The sequence below is a fragment of the Anguilla anguilla genome, chromosome 7 (assembly GCF_013347855.1).
Source record: "Anguilla anguilla isolate fAngAng1 chromosome 7, fAngAng1.pri, whole genome shotgun sequence".
NCBI classification, from domain to species: Eukaryota; Metazoa; Chordata; class Actinopteri; order Anguilliformes; family Anguillidae; genus Anguilla; species Anguilla anguilla.
The window spans coordinates 27,924,737-27,934,420 of record NC_049207.1 but is presented as its reverse complement, the minus strand read 5'-3'; the positions used below and the strand labels follow the sequence as shown (position 1 = coordinate 27,934,420).

The following is a 9,684-nucleotide window of genomic DNA, read 5'->3' as shown; positions in this document are numbered from 1 at the left end:
TGACCACTCCGCTCTGCGGCAGCAGGGCGCCTTGTAACCCCTCCCACCCACCCAAAGGGATCACAGAGCTTCTCCACCCTAGCTCCCCAGTGGTGGAACGAACTCCCCGTCCCTCTCCGAACCTCCCCCTCACTATCCATCTTCCGCCGTGGCCTGAAGACTCATCTCTTCAGACTATACCTAGACTAACCACCACCACGCTGTATATTTCACTCTTTTTTTTTTTTTTTTTAATTATTATTTAAAAAAAATTTTTAAAACCCTTTTTCCTGTCACTTGTTACATGCTGCCCCATCCCTGTACTTCTTGGAAATTTGTATTTGTCCTAATACTGTAGCTTATTCTTCTGCCTAGTTGGCTTTGCAGATGTTAGGCCAGAATAGTGTTCATTGTTCTCAGCTAGAAATAGCTGTACAAAATAAGTATTGTACCTTACTGAACCCGTGTTCAGCAGTTGTCTACGACCATGATATGCACTTTTTTTGTACGTCACTTTGGATAAAAGCGTCTGCCAAATGAATGTAATGTAATATGTGGTTTTCTTTTGTGTTTTGTTCTTCATATACATTGCCACACACTCAACATGCTTTTCATTACTGATGTACTGATTTCTACACATTTTATTGGTTGACTTATGTTTTTTGGACCAATAAATTACTTTTCTTAGCAGGCCGCTCGTGTCGTCTCATCGCAGCCTTTGAGCTGGGTAGTGAATAGTTTTTGGAGTAGCCAGCCAGGCTACTCAGGGAACTCAAAAAAATGTCCCCTAGCGGACTCGGATTTTGGACCTCGGTATTTCTAAAACCCTGGGTACAGGGTGCACCATGAGTGCAAGTGTATACCGAAGGTCGTTGGAAAAACTACAGAACATAGGTCCGACAAGGTCCAATTCTCATAAAGTATCAGCTACCCCGAGCCATGAACATAGCTCATTCAAACAGTAAGCATAAAGACCAATATCCATTGCGATGCCTTGCATCACAGTCACGTCAGGCACAGAAGATTTGACTAGGAATAATTCAAATTCAGATATCTGAAAATGCCATTTTCACTAGTCAAAACGAAATTCCAGATATCTTTAATTACTATTCGGAATGTGTGACGAGTCGAATGGCGATTCTTGTGACATTGTAGATATCTTTAAAGGTATTTTGACTCGTCAAATATATATTTGCAGATATCTTAAATTATCGTTCTTACTAGTCACATTGTAATTATTTTAGAGATATCTAAAATGTAATTATGGATAGTCAAGCGAGGCCATTAAATGTTAAGAGGGCTTGCCATAATCATCTGTACTAATTAGTATCAGCTAAACGGTTAATCTTAGAATTAACCATTTAGTTACGCCTTGGCGGGGGCATGCCCCATACCTATACAGCACCGAGAGTTTGGCACTTTTCAGGGTTCCCCACAGAAATAAACGCAACAGCCTCAGCCCTTAAAAACGTTAAATTCTGTACATTCTGACCCCATTTCAACAGACAGATTTCATAAACAACTTCACATGTCCACACAATAAAGCCCCAAACTAAGGGGATTTTGTGTTTTCTCCTCCTTCTTTCTTATTTTTCCTGCCGCCTATCCCACTAACAACATGTCTCCCCTTTGGACATTTTACCGACACCAGCCAAATCTTCACCTACACAACCCAATCAAAAACTTGCATACACACGCAAAATACCCATATACCTTTTTGCTCATTTCCAATTTAAACAGCTAGTCTGCCTGTGGCCTAGTGGGAAAGGTTACAGTCTTGGGAACATGGGGTCCTAGGTTCAAGCCCAGCTAGGAACACGTTTCTTTAACCTGCTTTTACCCTCACTAATAATTGTCTACTACTTCTCAATTATTGCTTTTGCACCATATCTACCAGCCGTTCACCGAAGGTATACACTGCATTATGACGTACCGCCTGCACGTTCAGTTATTAACCGGCTACAATATTGCAAAGCCATATGGGTTCAACGGGAGCTCTTCTGTGCTTACTGGCCTCTGTTCTTCTTTAAAACCACGGACAGGTTTGCTAATGACATTTCACGCATTGCATAGCTATATCATGGTGCTGCACTAACAAAGTCACAGACTGGTAAACCTCCGGTTGAAGGATTGAATTAACGTTTTCTTATGCTTATATTTGCTTTACCAAAACTCACTCACGGCCACCCATATGCATTTCATGGCGGCAAATGTATTCCTTTTATTTAAAAGTTACACCAGTTCACCACTGTGCCATTTCTACTAACTATATTTCTTCACTTGGCTACGATACAAAACCTTATCAGCAAACGCCACGTTTCTACATTCATGTTACCTCGCCCTCGTCTCCATCTAGCCACATATAAACAATTACTACGCATGTACGTTCTGCAACTCCCCATTAAAACATTACATTTAAAATCATGACTCACTCATAATTATAACCACTACTACTCGACATGAGAAAATCACCTGAGTGCAATGGATTTCACACGTTACTTAACCCTCCACTTCAATGACTATGGCTTTATACAGACTGTTATATATACCGCTCAGTAAGGAAACTAAGCTCGCTCATGGTCACTTCATTTACTTCGCACTATAGTCTGTGATCATGTCAACCTTCACCTACATGCCCATTGTTTCAACTACGCAATTTCATCATTTCTCCTAATTTCTCTCACACTGTTGTTAGTTTCTCATATGCAAAGCCTGCTGGGACATATGCGTCCGCTCCTATTCTCCACTATCAAGTTTTCCGGTTCTAGCTTAGCAAAACAGCGAAGAGGATTCCTACCTGCAAATAAGCCTATCAAAATGCCTTATAAACCTTACAAACACTAAAAGTGCATCTGCACGAATTAACAGACAACGGAGCAGGACAGAGTACACAATTTGCGACCTAGGGAGCTCTAATTCTACGGGCTTGCTCATTCTTTTATCAATCAAGGCTCGTTGGATGGCCCTCAGATCCGTGAGTACATACACTAGCTATTTCTCAACTGCGCTTCTGTTGTGTTTACACTTACGCCACCGCACCCTTTGTCACAGCCACTGTTTAACATATATAGCAAACCGAAACTGCTAAACGGTACAGGCTCATCAGACTGTACAAATTCACACAAGGATAGCCATAATCCACAACCGTTTCCTACAGGAACATGCTGTCTGCACTCTGTTTTCAAAAAGTAGCAAGGTCAATATTTGCTCAATAGCAATTTATTTGCAGAATCACACGAGGGAAAATCTGTGAAAAGTTTGAAGCTCATTTTTAATGCATGAAGCATTCTTTTTCCCATATGCGAGTCTGCAAATAAATTTTTCCATTTTTTGAAAATGGTTTGCGGAGAGCATGTTCCTCTATTTTGAATTTTTTCTCACTCACTTTTTTTCAACACGTACCTGTTGCTCAAGATAGTTTCATTATGTTTGTATAGCGTGACAAATTCTCTCCTCTTTAGAAAAGTTTTTCAAACCATTTCAAAAAAGACTACACTGCTGACTTCAGTCTGAAATGCAGTTGAAATTAAGAAAATAAGTAAATAAATAAAAGACAAGTAAATGGTAAACATGTTGTCATGCACCTCCAACTTCCTTTGGCTGGGAGACAATTACTTTATGCCTAACGCTGGTTTAACTGAAATGAGTGAATTCTACGCTGATGTGTTGGTTTTTATACTTTTTTGCATTCGCAAATGGACCAAAAATATTTCTCTATGATTTTTGACAAAAATAAATTAATTAAATGTAGAAATTGTTGTGCTGACATTGACTTGCTTTCCCCGTTGGTCAGGTTTTCAGTGGGTGGGCTAGCTGGTGTCCAGAGGACCCTAAGAACAATAAAAATTATTCCTATGTGTAATGATGCTCTTTCCACTTGCACATTGTTTTTAATGTCATAGACTGGACTTAATTATTTATTTTTTTAATATGCACATTGACTGCTGGGTCGCATGTATACCTAAGTCCCTACTACTTAAATTGCTTGCATTTCGCTTAATTGTGCTATTTATACATTTCAGATTATTGTTCATTGTTAAGCTTTATAAATGCCTGCGCTGACAAACAGCATTGATGTAACTGTCTGCACATTAAGCGTACTAATGTGCTTATGCTAATTCAGTAACGTCAACACTAAATAGGCAATGTTGAAGTGCTGCAAATTATTTTTAAATTGTAATGACAAAACACAGGTATTGACAATGCCGAGATAACTACACTAACCCCTGGTTAAACCGCACGTCTAGCTTGTAACAAGTAAAATTGTGCCACATTAGCTAAGGTGACTTAAAGTAATAATCTTGAAGATTTTCATTAAAACAAATGTCTGTTAAGTCACTATCTATCGCCGAATTAGGTAACACAATGGTGATTGAGCCTATTATTATTAATAATTAATAAAATTATTAATATAATATTAATTATTATAATATTAATAATTCATGATTAAAGAACTGGGTGTCTGTGGCGACATTCCCGGGAAAAAATCACAAGCGGCGCATAGTTAGTGACGCGTTTTCCACCACCCATCAGTGGTTGGTCCGCCTGAGAGGGTAGGCGGAAACAGGCTCGCTCTTCAACTCACTTGTGTGTGAGCGGCGTACTGTTTTTTCCGGTATCTGCATGTGTTACAATAACAGAGAAAGCGGGGGTTGGGGGAGTTATGGAACCCTAAAAAGTTTTTGTGTAACATGAGAGATCATATTATTTGTTGATGTAGATTTCATATTACATTTAATGACAATGTAACTTTACTAAATTACAGCTACTAAATTAGCTAGTTGCATAGCTAACGCTAGCTACCGGACCATGTCAAGAAAGACAACATTAGTTTAGACAATGTTGCGCACAGTATCCATCTCTCATATCAGGTAAAGTTGTGTTAGCTAGCTAGCTAATTGTGTAATTAACACAATCTAATGTCAGCTAACAATTAGAAAAAACGCTAGCTAACGCTAGCCGACCTCGCAAACCGTCTCTCGAATGCAATGCTACCTTGTTGCAACGTTGCAGTGTAGCTAACTTAAGGCCAGTTCATATCAATGATTCGCAACGAGACTGGATGCAACTTGCAAAATTCCAAGTCGTCTGATTGTAAAGGTTCTAAAACTGCACTTGGCGATTTGACAAGGTCGGTCTTTTAAAACCTCAGGGCAGGCAACGGCTCTGCTACCAGCCAGTTCACACCGCTGCAATTTTCTCTGCGACATTCTAAAACCGTTTCGCCTCATTGCGAATCATTGATCTGAACTGGCCTTAACGTTACCGTTATTTACATTGCCATCGAGTTCATCAATGTATTATAATGATCGGAATAAAGCCGAGGTATGGGGAGCAGAGCCGGGTCTGATTTGTGAAGACTTCACGAGAAAACGAAATAAAAACATACAGCAGTATGGATTAGCATTGTTATTATTTTATCACGCTTCCCCGTATGTTCCTTCAGCCTTTATGCCCTTTTTGATGAAATCTCCTTTGTTTTTGTTTTATTCTTCTTGTTCTGATTGCTAATTTAACACCCAGCTCAGCTTTATTCTCGAACAGTTTAGTTAGCAAAACCAGAAACACCAGGGGTAACATTTTGCAAGGCAGTTGTTTCAAAAATACCGCACAACAATCATTCACGAGAAAGAAAATGTTTATTGTGCACAAGATACATAATTGCACACGCCACAGTGAATCCCGTGGATTCTTCTCTGCAGTGCTAAGATTTTTGTTGTAGCCAGGAACTCACACACATTGATTCAACTAATCAACAGCCTGTTGATTAGTTCAGTAGTTGAATCAGGTGTGTGAATTCCTGGCTACAACAAAAAGCTTCTGTTAGGTGGGTCCTGAGGCCTGGAGTTGAGAACCACTGTCTTAAGTGACTCAAAACTCAAAAGCTCATCATTATTTATCTTCATTTGGAATACTCAAAATACGGTGTTTACATGACCCAATTGAAGTTAACTTCAGTTTTGATTACAACCAATGTGATTCACATTACTCTTTATTGGTTTGAAGTAATAAACAGGCTAGGAATTAACCAATAATAATAATAAAAATAACAATGCATTAACAATTAATGAACACAGCATATGAATAGATATTTGATATAGTGCAATAAGGTGCAATAGACTTAGACTTTTTATTGCTTTGAAGTAATAAACGGGCTAGGATCAACTGTAGACAATAGACAATAACAATAATAATGGATGAACACAGCATATGAATGGATAATTGATTTAGTGCAAACAGGTAGTAGGATCAATTCTAGACAATAACCATAATAATGAATGAACACAGCATACGAATGGATAGTGCAATAAGGTGCAATACAGTTTGGGGGGGAGGGCATTGGGGGGGGGGGGGGGGGGGCAATTCATGTTGATTTAACAACACTGAGATATTTAGAACACAACTCTACAGGGTTCATACACTTTTTCACCAATGATTTTCAATGACTTTACCATGACTTCTCCACAACCTTTAACTGAATTTCCATGACCAAAACAAATGACTTTCTCAGTGGGACGATTTAAAATTATTTATTGTAACACTAAGTAAAATTAGGTCTGCATCTGAAACATATGGCGCCTCTCTAAAACAAATAAACACCAGACAGACACACTTAGATACATTCTCTCATATTTTAATTCGAATAGTTTAACATTTTTGTCAAGGTCTCAAACAGAGCTTGAAATTGCGACCATTTCGGTCGCATATGCTCCCGATATTTAATCTGTGCGACCTCAAAATATAATTGGGAGCATTTGTGCGAGTGCAAATAATTGTTCTGGTGCGACCTTTTTTTTCTTTCTTTTTCCAGTCGAACGGCTCTTTCTCTGTACATTCACTAGTTAGTACACTCAGTATGTGCCTTGTGAGCTGACAGTGACCCTTCTAACCAGTCGTGAGCTTGACATTCTTACCTTTAATGCTGATTTTAAATTGGTTAATATTAGCCTTCAATCACTCCCTTTCGCTGCACTCCACTGTCACGCGACACAGAGAGCTAACGCATTAACTAATGTTACCTGAAGACAAAAGTTCATGTTCAATTTATTAGCGTTATCGAAAGCTGAAAAGTTGAAGCGAACGATTACGGCATTTTTTTTGAAACGTTAGTGTTTTGTGTAGTGACAAAATCGTCAACAATTTTCGGGACCATGTGGGCAAAGTAGAAGGTGCGCAGCCTTGTGATATGCTGCTGAACAAAGGCTTGGTTGAAGGGTACTTGGAGTTGTAGGTGTTCCAGATCACCAACATGGAGTGGTTAAGCCCCGTGCAGTGCATGTCCAGTCATAGGCAACCTGGTACTCTCCGTTGGCCATTTGTGTTTCGCTGTTCCTTGCAGCCAGTGCTTCGGTGAGCGACTTGTTCTTTCCCGTCACTGGTGATTTGATCTCCAGCAGCGTGTCGGCGTTAATGACTCCATCAGGACTTGCTGCAAGCCATGGCTCCCCTGGGCACACCACCAAACATTTGGTTTCAATGCTGTAGCCCTGGTCCTGCAAGAACTGCATGGCAAGTTCCTCACCCTCCGCTCCATGAGGTGTTGCAGCATTACCATGGAAGGTTGGGTGTAGTTGCTCTGACAGAAACTTGTCAGGTGTTGTGGTGGGGTGAATTGGCACCTTTTTAACTGTGCTTGCTGTAATGTGTACCGTCCGCATATCACACCAGAGCTGTTCTTGGCTCTGTGCTTTGGTACGCTGCTCAGTCTCCGTCAGCTGGGTTGTAGGCATGTGGATGTATTCATTGTAAAATGTTCTGCATTTTAAACAAGCCAGTGGTGTGTGATGCTCATCATGGGGTAGGAGCAATGGAGATGGTGTTTTTTCCACAGATTGAGCAGAGGGATCAGCATTGAAGCAGAACTGCAGGAGGCCATTGCCCGGGAAGGTAAAAAATGCTCCCATAGGTGAGACAAGTGCACTCTTCCTCCAGCCTTCATGAGTATTGAAGAGTGTGACTTCATGAGAAGGTTTGGTAATGGCAAAAGATGATGATAATGATGATGATGTTGAGGGCCGGTAGAATTTATTTCTGTTGTGTCGTTTGAAGCACATGTCCTTAATTTTGCGCTGACCAGCATTTGTTTTGGCCCCAGTGTTCCACTGATTCTGTCCATCTGTACAGGCAAGCCCTGTTTTCCCGTCTCACAGCATTTTCTACCTAGAGAAAGAGAAAGACACTAAGCATACTGCAAAAAAGCACAACATCCAATTCTAGAAACGTATTGATAACACTTCTGATTCATAATAGCTTATTTCATATCTTTCAACACAAATGTTACAGTGGCCATCACACTTTTAAAGAAAAACAAAACAAAAAAACAAAACAAATTGATGGCTAGTTACATGGGCAGAGGAGGGGTTTCAAGGAAGGCTATTTTGTTTTTGCAAAAAACATCTTTTGATGAGAGGCTAATTAAATTTGAAAACCGTAACATAGAGCTCCATCAACACTAACGTTAGACTGGCCACCACACTATTAAATTAAAAAGAGAATTAAAACAACTCATACAGCTATAAAGCTAATGTCAGTAGGCAAAGCTCCTGGTCAAGATGGTTTAACCTCAAACTTTTATACATTTTTTTGGGAAGTGTGGCATGGATCGGGGCATGCCCCCACAGTGCCCCTCTCAGCCTTATAGGCCTCAGCTAAAACCTGCCACCAGGCCAGCTCTTCGGGACCCGGGACAGCGCCACACTATGAAGCCCAGCCACAGGACCCTGGAGAGCGGCAGACTGGAAATTCCCCAACTCCCTCCTTTGCACTCAACACACTTGCAATCAATGAGGCAACACAGCTGCCGCCACTCCAGGGAAATGGCTGGGGGCTTAAAATGAGGCCTTTTGAGGAGAGGGGTTTTGGGCTGCAGGAGAACTGTTGAAAACTTTGTAACTTTCTCCCTACTTTTCAGAATCCGGTGGAGACGCAGGACCTTCCTGCTTTGGAGAGGGATCCCCCCAGCGCTCTCCCGGACGCGTTACTCCTAATTTTGGTTGCTTTACTTTAATTTAATTCTGACAAGAGACTTTAGTGGTTGAGTTTGGTTTTGGGTTTTTGTATATAGTTTTTGTTAAATAAAAGGCCCTGTTGGGCTATTTTTCCCCAAACCTCCAGTCTGTGTATTTCTGTGCCGCCCCGCCTGCACCGTCACGCCCAGTGCGGTGCCACAGAAGATATAAAAGAATTGTTATTTAATGCCCTAAAAGAATGTAATAAAAACAAGTTAATGTCGACCATGAAACAAGGTATTATTACTTTACCTAAACCTGGTAAGGATAAAAGATATATTGATAACCTGAGACCAATAACTTTATTGAATGTGGATTACAAACTACTTACGCATATTATGGCCAATCGGTTGAAAGAGTTTCACTTATTATCTGTCCTATACTCACTATCAGGGTTTCTTAAAGAAAGGTCTATTGGGATGGCAGGTATGCCATCCCGCCAAGTTACGCCTTGGCGGGGGCATGCCCCATATATACCTAATACAGCACCGAGAGTTTGGCACTTTCCAGGGTTCCCCACAGAAATAACCACAACAGCCACAGACACTCAGCCCTTAAAAACATTAAATTCTGTACATTCTGACCCCATTTCAATAGACAGATTTCATAAACAACTTCACACAATAAAGCCCCAAACTAAGGGGATTTTGCGTTTTCTCCTTCTTCTTCTCTTTCTTCTTCTTCTTCTTCTCATTCT

The 9,684-nt window shown here is 40.5% G+C and overlaps 1 long non-coding RNA gene across 1 annotated transcript; it reads left to right on the top strand.

Annotated features, from left to right (window-relative positions):
- Window positions 1–7,471: 7,471 nt before the first annotated feature.
- Window positions 7,472–9,086, top strand: LOC118231340. The gene is made up of 2 exons (XR_004766041.1): window positions 7,472–7,885; window positions 8,891–9,086. It is a non-coding gene; the product is annotated as an uncharacterized LOC118231340 (long non-coding RNA).
- The last annotated feature ends 598 nt before the right edge of the window (window positions 9,087–9,684 follow it).